This window comes from Pseudorasbora parva, chromosome 17, assembly GCF_024679245.1.
Source record: "Pseudorasbora parva isolate DD20220531a chromosome 17, ASM2467924v1, whole genome shotgun sequence".
Taxonomy (NCBI): Eukaryota; Metazoa; Chordata; class Actinopteri; order Cypriniformes; family Gobionidae; genus Pseudorasbora; species Pseudorasbora parva.
This window is the reverse complement of record NC_090188.1, coordinates 6,976,400-6,994,962: the sequence shown is the minus strand read 5'-3', so window position 1 is coordinate 6,994,962 and position 18,563 is coordinate 6,976,400. Positions and strand designations below refer to the sequence as shown.

Sequence of the window (18,563 nt, the reverse complement as noted above, 5' to 3'; positions counted from 1 at the left end):
TTCAGCTCATCAGAGGAAGTGGTGGAGGAGAACAATCTTCACCCTGATCACAGCTCCCAAACATCAGAGCTTCAGCACAGTCAGAATCCTCCTCTTCCATCAGACTCTTCCCTCATCCCACAACCAGCCTCACACTCAGACGACACCTCCACACCAACAGAAGGAACACTACGACCGGAAGTTGCTCTTTTGATTGACTCAAACGGGAAATTTATCGATGAAAATAAGCTTTTTCCTAGACACAGAGTGGCCAAACTCTGGTGTCCGAACACTCAGAGCGCACTCAAATGGCTAAGTGTTGACAAACTGGGATCCCCAAGCCATATCATAATCCACACCGGCACAAATGATCTGAGAGCCCAACAGGAGAGGGTGGCAGCATCACTACAAACAGTGATTGAAAAGGCCTCAATCACCTTCCCAAAGGCTAAAATCATCATCTCCACACTGCTGCCCCGAAAAGACTTCCACCCTGACACTATCCAGCGGGTGAATGCCCACCTCTCCCGCACCTGTGCTCTTAAACCCAATGTGCACCTGGCACACCACCCTACCCTGGACCCCACATGCCTCTACGACCATGTCCATCTCTACAAAACAGCTGTTACTGTCTTCGCCAGGACCCTAAAAGGTGTGGCCCTGAGTCGGAACCACAACAGAGTCCAACAACCTCCACTCAGACCTGTAAGAAAGCCCAGTATACCCCCAGAGAGAACATCCAGAAGACAACAGCACTTACACATGCTGAGGCCATCTCAGCCAGCACCTGAGCATCTCCTCCCAGCCTTCACATCCTCATATCCAGCACATCAAGCCAGGCCAAAGCCCCTCCTGCCGACCCCCTGCCCTCCTCATACCCCACAGGCCCCGGGCAGACTCAGCTACGCTCAGATAGTGAGCAGAAGATCCACAACAGCACCAGAGCAAGCCACATCAACAGAGCTAAGAGACATCCGCCAGATGCTCAACCTCATCTGCTCACACCTACTGTCATAGGTCAACTTATCACCAAAATAAGACCTCATGGACAACAACGCATTTATAATAGCATGTTGGAACATTCAAGGCCTGAGATCATCTACCTTTGGCCTCAAAAGCAGAAACCCAGATTTCAACTCAGAAATAAAAAATTCGGACATCATCATCCTGCAGGAGACATGGAGCAGAGGAGATGGACCCACCGGCTGCCCTAAAGGCTACAGAGAACTCATCATCCCATCCATTAAACTGCCAGGAGTGACACAAGGAAGAGACTCAGGAGGCATGCTTATTTGGTACAGATCAAATATTGCCCATGCCATCAATGTAGCTAAAACAGGACAATTCTACACATGGTTAGAAATTAATAAGACAGTCACCGCAACAGAGAAAAACATCTTTCTGTGTGCCACTTACATCCCTCCAGCAGAGTCCCCCTATTTTAATGAAGACAGTTTCTCCATTCTTGAGGAAGACATTAATGACTTCCAGTCACAGGGAAGCGTACTGCTCTGTGGAGACCTGAATGCCAGAACAGGTGAAGAACTTGACACACTCAACTCTCAGGGAGACAAACACCTGCCTGGAGGAGATGTCCTCCACACACCTATACACACACAGAGACTCAACTATGATAAAACAACAAACAAAAGCGGAACACATCTTCTTCATCTGTGTCGCACACTAGGTCTGTTCCTAGTCAACGGCAGGCTTCGAGGAGATTCCTATGGTAGATACACCTACAGCTCATCTTTCGGTAGCAGTACAGTCGACTATTTTCTGACAGACCTTAACCCAAACTCCCTCAGAGCGTTCACAGTCAGCCCACTAAGCCCACTATCAGACCACAGTAAAATAACCCTCTACTTAAACAGAGCAATGCCCAACCAAGAAGCATCTAAACAAACCCAGCTCCACTCATTTAGAAACATGTATAGATGGAAACAAAACAGTAAAGATACTTATCTGAGTACAATTAGTCAACAAAAAATTCAAGTCCTATTAGATAAATTCCTTGCCACTCCTTTCCCACACAACAGTGAAGGTACAAACCTGGCAGTAGAAAAGCTGAACAGAATATTTGAGGTATCAGCAACATTATCCAACTTAAAAACCACACAAAGAAAAGCAAAAAGACCACATGCCACTGAGAGGTGGTTTGACAATGACTGCAAAAAACTTAGGAAAGAATTAAGAATCCTATCCAACCAGAAACACAGAGATGCTGACAATGAGAACATCCGTCATCTTTATCACGAAAAACTTAAACAATATAGAAATACTTTAAGAAAGAAAAAAGAACAGAACACAAAAATTCAACTCAGGGAAATGGAAGAATCCTTAGAATCTAACCACTTCTGGAAACATTGGAATACACTAAACAAATCTTACCATCAAGAACTAGCCATTCAGAATGGAGATGTTTGGATAAACCACTTCTCTAACCTTTTTAGTAACATAAACAAAAATCAGGAACAAAATGCCCTGAGTGACAAACTAAAGGTTTTAGAATCAACCATCAAAGACTACCAGAACCCCTTAGACTCTCCAATAACACTAGCTGAACTATTAGACCAAATACCAAACCTGAAACCGCAAAAAGCCTGTGGTGTCGATGGCATCCTAAATGAAATGATTAGATACACTGACCACAAATTCAAATTAGCCATTCTCAAGCTCTTTAACATCATCCTGAGTTTAGGTATATTCCCCAACATTTGGAACAAAGGTCTTATAACCCCAATCCATAAAAACGGAGACAGATTTGACCCTAATAACTACCGTGGTATATGTGTAAACAGCAACCTAGGCAAACTTTTCTGCAACATCCTAAACGGCAGACTAGGCCATTTTCTCAGAGACAAAAATGTTCTGAGCAAATGTCAAATTGGCTTCCAACCAAAATATCGCACATCAGACCATATATACACCCTCCATACCTTAATTGACAAGCAAATCAACCAGAACAAAGGTAAAATTTTCTCATGTTTTGTTGATTTCAAAAAAGCTTTTGACTCCATTTGGCATGAAGGTCTTTTTCTTCAGTTAATCCAGTGCGGCATCGGAGGAAAAACCTATGACATCATCAAATCAATGTACACCAACAACAAATTTGCAGTTAAAATGGGAAACAAACACACAGAATTCCTCCCTCAGAGTCGTGGAGTGAGACAGGGCTGCAGCTTAAGTCCTGCGCTGTTCAATATCTACATAAATGGACTAGCACAGGCCCTGGATCAGTCTGCGGCACCTGGCCTTACTCTACTGGACACTGAAGTCAAATGCCTTCTGTTTGCTGATGATCTGGTGCTGCTGTCTCCCACTAAAGAGGGTCTACAGCAGCATCTAGACCTCCTAAACAACTTCTGTCAGTCATGGGCTCTATCAGTTAACCCCAAAAAGACTAAAATATTGATTTTCCAAAAGAGACCCAACCGCCAAGACCAACATCATAGTTTCAAATTAAACCACATGCCCCTCGAACACACACAGGATTACACTTACCTCGGCATAAATATTAGCAACACAGGGAATTTTAAAAAAGCTGTTAAGGACTTGAGAGAAAAGGCACGGAGAGCTTTTTATGCTATTAGGAGAAATATACAATTTGACATCCCAATCAGAATCTGGCTAAAAATAATGAAGACCGTAATAGAGCCCATCGCGCTGTACGGGAGTGAAGTCTGGGGTCCGCTCTCAGACCAAGAGTTCTCAACATGGGACAAACACCCAATAGAGACTCTGCAGACCGAGCTGTGCAAAATCTTGCTACGAGTTCAGCGCAAAACCCCAAATAATGCCTGTAGAGCAGAATTAGGACTATACCCCCTGGTAATAACCATTCAAAAAAGAGCCATTAAATTCCATGCCCACTTAAAAAGTAGCGATGAACAGACCCTCCATCACAAAGCCCTGACCTACCGAGAGCTGAAGCCAGAGAACAACGCCCTCGGCCGACTGGTCTTAGAGCTGACGTCACAAACTGACAATAAAAACATAGCCAGACCAAACCAAATCATTAAAACACAAAAAGAAAAATACCTCAAACATTGGACAGTTGCAACAGAGAAACAGAGTAAATTGGAATGCTATTTGGCCCTAAACAGAAAATATGAATTGGCAGGATACCTGAGTAAAGTGAGCGACCCTAAGCTGAGGAAAGTCCTGAGCATGTACAGACTCAGTGAACACAGTCTGAGCATAGAGACAGGCAGACACAGACAGACCTGGCTGCCGAAGGAAGAGCGACTGTGTCCTCACTGCACAGCGAAGCAGCTGGAAACAGAGCTACATTTCCTGACATTCTGCCCCAATTATAAAAACATTAGAGACACATTCTATCCCATTTTCACAACCCATCAGAACGACTTCCTTCAATTATCAAATATGGACAAACTCCCACTCCTGCTCGGAGAAAGCCCAGCGAACCCAAACCTGGCTGCCAGATACGTGAAGTCCTGTCACGACAAAAGAGCCTCCAGCAGGACAGAGCTAACCACTTTGTAAATATTAGAAGATTGGACATTTTTATTGCTATGTTTATTTTCATGTTATTTTATTTTATTTGTATTATTATTTATTTCGTATAGTGTTATGAATGCTTTGGCAATGTAAAGATTTCCTTCACCATGCCAATAAAGCTATTTGAATCTTGAATCTTGAGAGAGAGAGAGAGAGAGAGTCAGAGAGAGAGAGTCAGAGAGAGAGAGAGTCAGAGAGAGAGAGAGTCAGAGAGAGAGAGAGTCAGAGAGAGTCAGAGAGAGAGAGAGTCAGAGAGAGAGAGAGTCAGAGAGAGAGAGAGAGAGAGAGAGAGAGAGTGTCAGAGAGAGTCAGAGAGAGAGAGAGAGAGAGAGAGAGAGAGAGAGAGAGAGAGAGAGAGAGAGAGTCAGAGAGAGAGAGAGAGAGAGAGAGAGAGAGAGAGAGAGAGAGAGAGAGAGAGAGAGAGTCAGAGAGAGAGAGTCAGAGAGAGAGAGAGTCAGAGAGAGAGAGAGAGAGAGAGAGAGAGAGTCAGAGAGAGAGAGTCAGAGAGAGAGAGAGTCAGAGAGAGAGAGAGAGAGAATCCTTCCAAAGAAAACAATCTCCTCCACTTTGGTTTGTTTTAAGAGTCCAGGGGACAGAAAAATCAATAACAAAAGCCACCGAGACACGGAGAGAAGGAGGAAGATGAGAAAAAAGGAGGAGGAGAGGGAGGGGAAGACAGAGGGGGCGAGACAGGAGAAATTAAAATGTTGAAATTCACTGCAAACCTTATTATCATGGACATCATGAGAACAGCAGCAACGGAGCCGTCCGCACACAATCACCAGAAGGACACCTGAGCGAACACTTTGCAGAGCTACTCCAGACATTTTATTTCTATCTGATAGCTGAAATAAAATTAAAGTACAATTACCATTCACTACTGTCCTAAGCTAACGCCATTAATGCTGTTATACAGCAAAGGATGCATTTAATTGATTAAAAGACATTTATAATGTTACAAATGTCTATTTATTTCAAATAAAAGCTGTTTTTGAGCTTTCTGTTTATCAACGAATCATGACACATCAAGATTTCCACAAACATATTAACAGTTGTTCTGTAACAAGAATATGAAATGTTTCTTGAGGGTCAGATCATCATATTAGATGATTTCTGAAGGATCATGTGACACTGAAGACTGGAGCAATGATGCTTGAAAATGCACTTTCATTATTATTGGCACAGAAGTAATTCCATAGCTGGCATCACAGAAATAAAGGACATTTGAAAATATATTCAAATAAAAAAAAATTAAATTCTAAAAATATTTTTACAATATTACTGTTTTTGCTGTTTTTTTCTAATCACATCAATGAAGCCTTGGTGATCATAAGAGACTTATTTCAGAAAGATTAAATGTTTGTGAATGAATTCCTGACAATATTGTTCAGAATAAACAGAAATGAACCTCTTTCTGTAACCTCAAAACTGCAGCTGGTCTGCTAAATTACTTCACCCGTAGCTTTGAGCAACATGCACAATGAGATGATATAAAATTATATACACTGGATTTGCCAAAGTTCAAGGTTTTGAATCTTTAAAAGACTTTAGTCAAAGTCATGTACAGTAGGAGCAATTAAACATATTCTATCAGTATGTGAAATAATCACTTATTACTTTTGGCCAGGCAGAAATTCTGATTGCAATTTCTTCACACATTTCCAGCCCTTTTAATGTTTTCTATGTAACCTTTGAATGAGTTTTTCTCTAGCAGTCTATTATTGTGATATGATCTATTTCAGACTGACCCAGATGTGGTTGGCCGTTGTACATTTCGGTCAAGCTTTCTCTTCCTGTTACCGTTGAAAAGCTGCAAAGTGGACCAAACCAGACTTCTGACATTCAAAGCAAGACAAAAGCAAAAGTTAACACTGAGACTGACTTATGAAACTATCAGGATATACAAACGCTTCTTATAACTATTCTTATGTCAATAATTGCAGTCAATGCAACATTTCATGTAATGATTTACAAAATAATTGGTCTCATTACATGTAAAAAAAAAATTAGGCTACAGCTTTTCAATTAACTTATTAGCTATTTTTACTTAACACTAACAGGCAAGTGAAAGAAAATGTAAGAATTTACATTATGAGGAAAATATTTAATATTTGTAAAATATTTTAAATGTAAAGGAAAAACAAAACACCGAGCTTGGTTAAAGGAGTGGTTGCATGCAATTTCACTTTTTTAACTTTAGTGAGTGTGTAATGTTGCTGCTTGAGCATAAACAGCATAATCTGCAAAGTTACAGCGCTGAAAGTTCAATGCAAACGGAGATAGTCTTTTAAAGGGATACTTCACCGCTTTTTCATATTAAACTATGTTAGTCCCTTAGCTAAAACGAGTTGACACATCCTTCTCTCGTCTCAGTGTGTGCACTTAATCTCTCTGACGCGCGGTGACGATCTGATAGCATTTAGCTTAGCCCACTAAGCCCAGTTCATTCACTATGGAACCAAACAGAGATCAAGTTAGAAGTGACCAAACACCTCCACGTTTTCCCCACATTTTAAATACAGTTACACGAATAGTTGAACGATCCAAGTATGGTGACACAAAATAAAACGTGACGCTTTTCTAAGCGGATTAAAAAGGAGAACTATATAATGTATGGTGGAATAGCACTTCTGAGAGTACTTCAACTCGGCGCAGTAAAAAGTCCCGGCTGAAAAATCAGAGACTTTTTACTGGGCCGAGTCGAAGTACTCTCAGAAGTGCTATTCCACCATACATTATAGTTCTCCTTTTTAATCCGGAAATGTTTAATAGGGAAAACGTGGAGGTGTTTGGTCGCTTCTAACTTGATCTCTGTTTGGTTCCATAGTGAATGAACTGGGCTAGTTAATAGTAAGAATTGAACCCTAAATCTCCAAAAACAACTAGACAATATGCTTACAAAATCTTTAACATATGTTAAATAATATTTAAATTAAAGAAAGATGTCTATTTTCGTTGGTTGGACAACTTTTGGCCACTACTGTAGCCCTATATATTCATATTTTCATATTCATATTTTGTCACCCCCTTTGTATGCAGTGTTCCCTTTGGTTGTCCACTCAATATTCAACATCAACAGGATAGCATGCGTGATGTTGAAAAAAGGATCACAAAGTCACTATGACCGATTAAGGGTGCTGATGTCAGACAAACAGCTGTTTCAACACACACACTTAACATATTGACCACGTGTTAACAGCAGGAAAACATATGGGTTAAAAATAAGGATTACAGCATTTCACTGCATTCAAGAAACAGAAATCTGTGTTAATGAAGAGCAAATGAAACTCTGAAATCAACACCTCTTATTAAGTCAACAAACTTACCATCAATGGATCTGCATCACACATACAGCATATTAGCATTATGTATTGCATTTGACATTTTATAACCACGCCCATCTTTAAATGAACCATGACTTTAGAAAGATGGCAGTATCATTATTATATTTTACACAGAGATTGGTTGGTCTATTAGTAAAATCTGTTGACTTTACCAATCTTTGTTACATTTATGCCAACAGTGACCATTCAAAAATGGGGGAAAAGAACTTCTTGTGTGTTTTTTTGCCTGCACTGTAAAAAATTATTTAGAAAAAAAGTTACCTGGTTGCCTTAAAATTTTGAGTTCATTGAAATTAAAATTTTAAGTTAATACAATGAACATTTTTTGAGATTCGACAGCCTTTATTAAAATATTATTAAAAGATTTTGTAAGCATATTGGGTAATTGTGTGTGTGTTATTTCTGATGACGCAGTGAAACATGCCAAATAGTGCTATTTTCATGATTTATCAAATTTTTTATGTGGTTCAGATACAAAAATATTTTGAGTTTCTATTTATTAAACTAATTTCCTTCATTGTATCAACTCAAATTTTTAATTTCAATAAACTCAAAATTTTAAGGCAACCAGGTTACTTACTTTTTTAAGTTAAACCAACAAAAACCACCACAAATTTTTTAGTGTGATATTTGCATGTATTAAATATCTTTTCATAGCCTTTTAGATTCTGGTTCTTAAACCTTTATTTTAGTGTCCATTATAAGGCCCAATATGGCTCTATTACAGATATATTGGGATCTCAGTATGGCTCTGTAAGAGTAAATTGTAAACGTTTTCAGTGGCCAAAAACCAAATTTGGGTAACTTTTCATACAGCTGAATCGAGCTGATATAATTTTCTTTCAAACAGGAACAGCTGAAGAACAACTAATGGTGAAATCATAAATGTATCTTGTTTCCTTTTATGAAAACAATTGCATAGAATATTCTTGTATTAAAGATATCTCAATATGATATGAGATACTTTTCTTTTAAATCTTAATTTGCATGGCTCTGTACAAGTTCAGTTTGTTGAATTTTACCAATTTAAAAAAAAAAAGTGGTTTACTCCATAGCTGATACTTGTTGCATTTAATGAGAATGTCTGAATAAATAATGTTGAAACTAGAAATGTATCTTGTTTCCCTCTATCAAAACAATTGCATACAACACACGTCTCTGAGTGCCAAAAGTACATTGAAATAGTCAAGTTGAGGCACATCAAGCAAAGAAAAGTTTCATAGGAACAAGAATCTATAAGATCTCTCTTCTTGATTTACATACATCCAAACAAATTTGGCACTCAACTGTTGTTTGCAGTTTTGATGATAATTTTGGGAAGCAAGATACAGTTCTATTTTGAGCATTATTTGTTCTTCAGACATTCTTCTTTAAACACAATAAGTATCAGAAGTGCCCTCATTTGGTTTTCAACCCCCATATCTATGTGATTGAACCATATAGGGCTAAGAAAAAAACTTTATTAAGAATGAGAATCTAATATCATACTGAAATATCTCACTCAGACAGATGTTCTATGCCAGGGGTGGGCAATTCCAGTTCAGGAGGGCCAACTGTCCGGCAAAAGTTTCGCTCCAACCCAAATCAAACACACCCGAACCAGCTAATCAATGTCTTCAGGATTACTAGAAGGCTACAGGCAGGTGAGATGATCAGGGTTGGAGCAAAACTCTGCAGGACAGTGACCATCCAGGACTGGAATTGCTTACGAGGGGTCTATGCAATTGTGTTGACAGAAAAACATGAGATACATTTCTAGATTCAACATTATTTGTTCTTCAGCTGTTCCTTTTTTTTTTAAAATAAAATAAAAAGTATCAACTGTATGAAAAGTCACATACATTTGGTTTTTGACCACTACAAATGTGTCCAATTGACCACTTTGCTCATGGAGCCACATTAACATGCCCATATTTCTGGGATTGAACCTTACAGGGCCTTTAAAATGAAGATACCAAGAAAAGTTTGTTAAGAACCAGAATCTAAGAGGATATGAAGAGATCTTTAATACTTCTTGATTTACAGGCATGCGAACTTCTAGCAAAAAAAATAGTGCTTTTTCCAATTTTTTAACTGTCGCGTTGGCATACAATCTAACAAAGATTGATAAAGTCAACAGATTTCACTAATAGACCTACCAATCTCTGTGTACAAATAAAATAATGATGCTGCCATCTTTCTGAAGTCATTTTTACCCCCTGTAATTTGACTCCTTCACCCCCCTCTAAAAAAGATTGGATTAATATATCAATATACATTCATAACATTAAATATTTCGGCTTTCTTCTTCATTTATGTAATTTACCAGATTTTTTTTTTTTTTTAGCCGGGGACCTTTGGTAAAGTTGACATGGAATGAATACTATACATACTGTTCATTTAAATAAATAATGAAACAGTAGATGATAACAAAATATGTAAGCATAATGCAATGATAAACATTTTAAAAGGTAGGGTCACATAACTTTGCCAAGTAAAACATGTTCCTGGAGAAACTTATAGCAAAACAAAATGTCACTCCAGAAACGTTTTACATAGTCTACAATATGTACTGTTAAAAACATCATAGATCAAGTGTCAGGGAAAGAAAGAAATACACACACAAAGCATAAGATTAAGAGAGATATGAGAGAGGTCACTGTCGACACTAAAAGCTCAAGATTGATTGTTCATTTAAGACTCGGACTGAACAAAGTGTGCATTAACAAGAGATGTAATTTCAACTCGATTTTTAGAGATAATGAACACAAATCACATTAGACACCCCTGCAGTCTTTCTTCTCTCGTCCTCCACCAGATATCTGACTAATACGACAGTAAATAAGGACGTTGTCCACTGCTGGCCATCTTAATTTGATTAGAAAAATATCCTCATACACACATGAACCCTTACGAGCTTCCACACACACACTCACTCCATTAATCCAGTGGTAATTTGCTTTCACTTGCCATCAGCCAGAACAAATTGTTCTGTCTCAGGAAAACATTTGCAAGAAGTGCAAGAGAAACATGAGGCTAATTGGGAAGGAGAACAACCGGCCAACCGCTGCCCGTCAGAGGATCAGGGTTTGAATGGATTACAACTGGACACACAGCGGCCATCAAATCCGCTTCTGCGCTATAATATCCTATCAAGAGGGTGATGGCGATTTAGGGGTAATCTGAGATATATATATTCCCAATGTTTGGACTATTACCATGTATTGTTTTTTTAAATAAGTCATGCTCATCAAGCCTGTATTTGTTTAACAAAAATATATATAAATAAATACATTTTTTTATATTGTGAAATATTATTACAATTTAAAATAATGGTTTTAATTTGTACTTTAATATATTTTAAAATATAATTTATTCCTGTTATCAAAGCTGAATTTGTAGCATCATTACTCCAGTTTTCAGAGTCACATGATGCTTCAGAAATCATCTTGTATGATGATGTATTATCAACGCTGGTAACTAACGTTAGATGTGCTGCTTAATATATTATTTCGGAACCTGTGATACTTTTTTCTGAAGATAAGTTTTAGGTTTCTTTCACTGCTCAGTGAGGAATTTTACATGAGGGTGTCAAATGTCAATCGTTCATTCATGTTATTTTGTTGTTTCAATCATCTTGAAATGATAACATTTTTGTAATTTTATCCAACATGGTGAGACAAACCTTATACCACAAAAGACCACAGCGATTCATCAAATCCATCACTAATGCTGCCTTCACGTGCCATCGGATAATTCCGACTTCTGACGTCGTGATTGCGAAATCATTGCATTCAAGTTTCAAAATGTGAGGGCGTTCATGTGCAATTTTTACCTAGGAAACTCGTATTGACGATAATTCCGAGAGCACCTGAAGGCAGCATAAATATTTGTGCTGATTTCATGATGTCACTTCCTGTTTGTTTGTATTTTACAAAAATTACAAGTTTTGTTTTGAACATTTAATACACATTACTTGTATAAAAATACAAACTACTAAAGTTATAATAACTTACTCGAGGTATGCTGGTTCCAAAAACGCGTCCGTGACAACTTTAGAGTGTGTTCCCGCCGGCCGGTACACACAAGACATTCTCAACAGAACGACGAATGGATGATTCGGACGCTAAGAAAAAGCGCGCCATTCTACTTCCTCTTCTTCATTTGTTTATTGGCGATTTAGTCCACATCGCCACCTATTTGGTGGTTGTACAATAATTATTTCGATCTCTTCGTTTAATAAGTCATTCACTCTAATTCACTGTAATAAAACAAGTAATTCAGTTATTCACTGAAAATAAGGATTATATTGTTTGATTGATGCTAATTAATTGAATGTGTGAGATGAAAATGAACATTTAAACATTACCTTGTTATAAGAGTGTTTTAGAATGTAAATACTTTATATTATATAACTATAACAAACTGTAGGCCTAAAACACATCTGAATAACTCTTAAGCAAACATACCCTGAAAGTTACCTCCGTATTTGGAACCAAAGGTTGAGGTTATCCGCTTAAACAGACCCACTTTCAGTCACATAACCTGCATTCTGGAATGGGAATATCCTTGGAGTTATCATGTCAGCAATCAGTAGGCTATGAAAATTATGTTTGAAACATTTTCATTAAAGAAACTAAAATAACCTCAAATTTGTTTAACTGTTTTTTAACCTTTCCTGTTGACAGTTAATTATCCGTACAGAATTATTTAAAGGGGTGGTAAAACACGATTTCACTTTTCTAACTTTAGCTAGTGTGTAATCCCAGCAAGCAATAGCCGTCATTTCACCGTCTAGGTTAACTATAGACCTGATATAGTCCGGCTATGAGTAGACCACTTTTAGCCAAAAGAATCTTTAATTTGGTTACATGTAATGTTTGTCCAAATAACTTGTGAGATGTATCATATTCCATCATATAAGCAAAGTTAACAGTGATTACAAGGTGTTTGGTTTCATTTCTTTAACGAGATATATTCATGGCTGTGCGTAGCCACGGTTTAGCTCCTATACAGACCGGCTATTCGTAGCCCACTTTTAGTCAAAAGACTAAACTGATTAATTGTAGTTTTTGGCAATGTAGCATATGATATGGTTAATATTACATCATGTTCGCATTGTCAATAATATCTGCAAGATGTGTCATTTCATGTCATGGTCTATCTATAGCCACGGTTTAGCTCTGAATTGGACGGGCTATGTGTAGTCTGCTTTTAGCCCACCCATTTGTAAACATTTGAATTAGTTTTAGCTTTGCTGTCCCGCATAACATTCACTTAAAATGTAAGACAGTCAAAGAAAATCGTAAGCTAGATATATTTGAAAAAAAAGAAAAAAAAAGAAGAAAAAAATTCAACTCTCAACCGCTAGGTGGCAACTGTAGCCTGTACTGGCAACGGCAGATATCGCGAAAAACATTTCTGTCGGTTGGAGTGGATTGTTTTTTACACAAGAGGAGGACGAGAACGGAGAACAACAACGGGCAACAGCAAACGTTAAAGGACATTATTTGGCCTTGTAAGTATCTGTGTTTTCATCTTGACATATGCTCATTATATATATTATTTGTTATCGTGTATGAACGGTGAGATTTTAGCTAGGTAATATTGTAGAATAAAGCCATGTGATTAGCATGCTACATGTGCACCTTCAAGGGGATAAACATGAAACATGTGCAACCTATAATAATTTGTCATGAAAGCCACAAATATCCTTTTACTCTTTGGATCATTATATGAAAATATGAGTCTTTTTGAAATGGCAAGGCAAATTTGAATTGCACATTTCACCAAGCCAATAAGTCAGTGCTTTACATAAAGCAAGCAACATTGGGGAATTTAAAAAGTCAAATATAAGAAGACATTGTTCTATAAAAAAATAAAATAAAAAACATGATAACAGGAGAGTAAAACTTACAGTGCAGTGTAAGAAATGTATCATCATTCCTTTCCAGTTAATAAAAGGCAGTGGCAAGCAGTAAACTTGATTTAAAATAAATGAAGAGTTGCCACAGGACTGCAGGTTTTTTTTGAGTTTGTTCAAGATATGTTATGTATAAAAACTGAATTCTGCTTCTCCATGTTTAGTTTTGACTCGGGGGACAGAAAGCAGACCTGTCCCAGATGACCTGAGAGGATGGATCATAATGCAGCAGAAGATCAGAAATTCACTTTGGCCTTAAACCATTCAATGCTTATCCAATCATGTGCCTCGTTGTTCTAATGCAACATAATGGCTAAAATATCTTTTAAACCCAAAAATTTAAATTCTGTCATTTACTCGCCTTCAAGTTGTTTCTTTTTGTCTGTTGAACACAAAAGAAGATATTTTGAAGAACCTGGGTAATCAAAAGCTTTATGGGCCCCATTGACTTCCATTGTATTTATTTTCCTACAGTGAAACCATCTGATCAGATGATCAACCATCAAATGTCTGGTTACCAACATTCTTCAAAATATATATTTTTGTGTGTGTTCAACAGAAGAAAGAAACCCATACAGGTTTGGAACAACTTGAGGGTGAGTAAATGATGACTATCTCTTTAAACATGTCACATACATGTATCTTAACTTTTATAGCCCAGCTTTAGTGCGCATCCAAGCAAAAGAGAATGACCTCATCACAATTACTGTAAATAAAGTAAACAATTATGATGTTAGCAATGCTTTTCTTGTGCAATGTTTTGTTTCTTATTTGGCAGATGCCATGATGACCGACTTCCCAGCAGCAACGGTTTGTTAAATATATATATATATATTATATATAATTTTTTTTTTTATATATATATATATTACATTGTTAGTATTCCATATTTCTTATCCTAATTTTATATTTAATTTTATTTTTGACATATTATTTGGTCATTTTTATGTTTTAATCTTTTTGTATTATCTTAAGTTGTCTCTGTTGTTAATATTCTCTTTCTAAATAAAACCTTTATATTTAATGTGTTTGGATGGATTGTTTTTTTTTAGAACCCGTTATATTTGAGTGAAAAGAATCCTTTAGCCATTTTATTGTCTATTAAAAATATATATTAGTCATTCGTTAGCTGTCTATTTGATGACTAGTCTATCCTTGGGCTATGATTAGACGTCTATTAGATTTTCACTGACAGCCCAAATTTAGCCTTGATTTAGCCTAGATCCATATTTGCTGTCTATTAGACATATAGATGTAGCCATTCAGTAGCCGTCTAATCTTGGGCTATGATTAGACGTCTATTAGATTTTCACTGACAGCCCAAGTTTAGACTTGATTTAGCCTAGACCCATATTTGCTGTCTATTAGACGTATAGATGTAGCCATTCAGTAGCCGTCTAATCTTGGGCTAGGGTTAGACGTCTATTAGATTTTCACTGACAGCCCAAGTTTAGCCTTGATTTAGCCTAGACGTCTGGGCTGTGTTTAGACGGTTATTAGACGTCTTTTAGACGCAAAATTGCTTGCTGGGATGTTGCTGTTTGAGCAGAAAAAACATCTGCAAAGTTACAACGCTAAAAGTTTAAAGCAAAGGGAGATATTTGCTTTTACAGAAATCACTTTCTATCACTTTCTAAGCAAACGGCCGGTTGGGAACTACAGCCTTTTCTTCCAGACTCGCTGACATCAGCAGTTACAATATTTACATAAACCCCTCTTTCGAGAATATTAAATAAGGAGGGCGAGGCCATTTTTTTATTGCTGTGGAGAAGAGTAGGCTGGAGTGTGCTAGGCGGTTAGCGAATCACAACACAGCTGGGCCAGCGAACCAATCAGAGCCCATTTTGTATTTTTGAGGGACCAGGTTCCTAGAACCAGGAAACTATCAGACTGTTTTTACAAGGAGAGACAGAGCTGTGTACAAAATAAAGGTAAAATGTATGAAAAATAAAGCATGAAAATGTTACAGTGCACCCCACAAACACAATCAAGCCTTCGAAAGAATGTGTTTTACCACCCCTTTAAAATGTACCCCATGTTTATTGCAATGTAGAAAACATTGGCTTAATTAATATTTACATCTATACAAATATTTGTTCAATATTTTTTTCAACATATAAGAAGCACATGAAAATAATGTATTGTAGAAATGACCCGATTACACTCCAAGGTCTTTATTCATTTATTCAATATGCTGAACTCTGCACACTATATGGATAGTCTTTTTTAACGTTTCAGCACAATAAGCCAGATATTTATCAAAGATCTCTGTTCGTGAGGAATATTTTGTCTCCATTTCTTTGATTGATCTGGCCATCTGCCGCCAGTGCTGCAGTGGCCCAGCTGAATGTGTAACACACCGGCTAGCCGCGCTGCATCTGAAGGTGTAGATATGATTAGAGATTCTCTCTTTGCTGACACAGAACTGCGAGACTGATGTCTGAGAAGATTGAACACTCATCGTTCACTTACCTTACATTCATCAGCTGACAACTGTTAGCTATTTTCCATGAAGAGGGTATACACACACACATTGACACACACAAGGAAAATCTATTTTCACATAGAAATGCTACTAAATTTCAAATGGCAGTAACACATTTTTTTCTTCTTTTTTTTTAACTGTGTGTGTGTGTGTGTGTGTGTGTGTGTGTGTGTGCCCTGACCTGTCTAGACATGGACTCCAATAGACCCCTGAAAGTGTGCTGTGTGGTATCTTGGCACCAAGATGGTAGCAGCAGATCCTTTAAGATCGGTATGTTGTGAGGTGGAGCACATTTTGCGAGGTTTGTTCAGCCCATCCCACAGATGCTCGATTGGATTGAGATCTGGGGAGTTTCACGTGTCAAATAACATCCTCCTAGATGGCAGGACCCAAGGTTTCCCAGCAGAACAGTGCCCAAGGTATCATCCATGGTGCCTCATTCAGCTTGCCTTCTTCCCATATTGCATCCTGGTGCCATGTGTTCCCCAGGTAAGCGACACAAACGCACCCGGTCATCCATGTGATGTAAAAAGAAAACGCGATTCATCAGACCAGGTCGCTTTCTTCCATTGATCCATGTTCCAGTTTTGATGCTCACGTGCCAGTGTTGGTGCTTTTGGCGTTGGACAGGGGTCAGCATGAGCACCCTGACTGGTCTGCGGCTATACAGCCCCATACGCAACAAACTGCGCAGCACTGCGTATTCTGACACCTTTCTATCAGAACCAGCATTAACTTCAGCAATTTTGTTTGATCAGACCACACAGCCCAGCCTTCACTCACCACTGTTCCTTTCTTGGACCACTTTTGAGATACTGACCACTGCAGACCAGGAACTTGCTGTCTAATATATCCCACCCACTAAGTGGGACAGTTTGTCTAATTACACAAGCCTTATGTTATTTACAAAAATTAACATTTGGAATGAGAACATTCCAGTGGCAGATTTAAAAAATATGTTGGTTTTATCATATTATGTAAACATTGACATTGCATGGACTTAAAAGATTGTTTAAAAAAAGATTTGTTTCATGCTATTTATGCTTTCTGTTAGATAATAGTTCTTTGGGCATCTAATAGGTCTTAATAAAAACATCAGGAGGCACAATACAATGTGCAATATTCATGGAAAGTGCACTTTTACATGCCACCATATTTAGGTAATGTCAATGAAATGTTGACTGTCTAAAATAAATGAAACAGAAAAAACATTGTCATTGGCTGACTTGGCAGTAATGCAGCGTCCTTTGGTTTCAGACACAGCCATTATTAGTTCGTCTTGACAAAGCGTAGACCACCGAACCCGCCGCGGTGCTCCTGGGATCCAGGTTCAGACCTTCTCAACCCCAGGTTTCACATCACTGACCCAAACACCAGCAGTTTATGAACGCCCGCCGTCAGACCCATATTTGTGGGGCTCGTGATGCTGGTTTTGTTGAAACTGGGTCACAGGTGTTCATTCCATCTAGGGGAATTTATGAAGCCATTCCTCTAGCCTGCTAATTTCTGTCTGTCCTGTGGTTGTGCTTCCAGCTTTTACAGCTAACCTATTTGTCAAAGAAATTCACATTTGGCTTATGCTGGTTGATAATGTTTCTTCTTAACCACATTGGCTATGCTCCAATTTCAGCTCTGTTAACTCTGTGGGCCTGCATGATCAAGCTCTGCATTTTCATGTTTTAGAATCCCTTGCGCATAAAAACTCTTCAGTACCGCACACATACAATTTATTAACTTATTTAATGTGACTAAAATCTTTATTGAAGAAAGTTGGTTTACCCAGTGTCCATGTTCAAAAGTGTGGGGTCAGAATATGATCTCAAAGAAATTAATACACATTAAATTGATCAAAAGTGACAAATCGCTACAAAAGATGGCCATTTTCCAATGAAAGTTATTCTTTTGAACACTCAGCTTTCACTAAAATATTAAGCAAACGGTTTTGCTACGCTGATAATATTGGTTTCTTGAGCAGCAAATCATCATATTAGATGATTTCTGAAGGATCATGTGACACTGAAGACTGGAGGAATGATGCTGAAAATACAGCTTTGACCACAGGAATAAATTACATCTTAAAATATATTACAATAGAAAACTTTTTGTAGTAACATTTCAAAATATTACTGTTTTTACTGCATGAAATAAATGCAAACTTGGTGAGCATAAAATACTAAAATCTTTAATCTTATTGATCCCAAACGTTTGAATGGTAGTTTATTACTATATGTAGTGTTCTTTGTATGTTTCACCATTGTCAACATGTTTCGCGCAAACTCTGTATTTAAATGAAAATCACATGATATAGTAAAAAAGAAAAGCATGCCACACA

The 18,563-nt window shown here is 37.8% G+C and overlaps 1 protein-coding gene across 2 annotated transcripts in view; it reads right to left on the bottom strand.

Moving 5' to 3' along the window:
• Nucleotides 1-11,933, bottom strand: part of LOC137044850 (MAM domain-containing glycosylphosphatidylinositol anchor protein 1) — a 332,623-nt gene extending 320,690 nt beyond the window's left edge. The window contains exons 1-2 of one of the 2 annotated variants that reach the window (XM_067421199.1): nucleotides 11,840-11,933; nucleotides 5,226-5,345 (exon numbers count right to left, since the gene is read on the bottom strand). The gene's annotated coding sequence lies outside the window, so the exon portion shown is untranslated. Of the gene's footprint in view, nucleotides 1-5,225; nucleotides 5,346-11,508; nucleotides 11,557-11,839 lie in introns of those variants that run through there. The other variant, XM_067421200.1, reaches the window with a different exon arrangement.
• Between the last annotated feature and the right edge of the window lie 6,630 nt (nucleotides 11,934-18,563).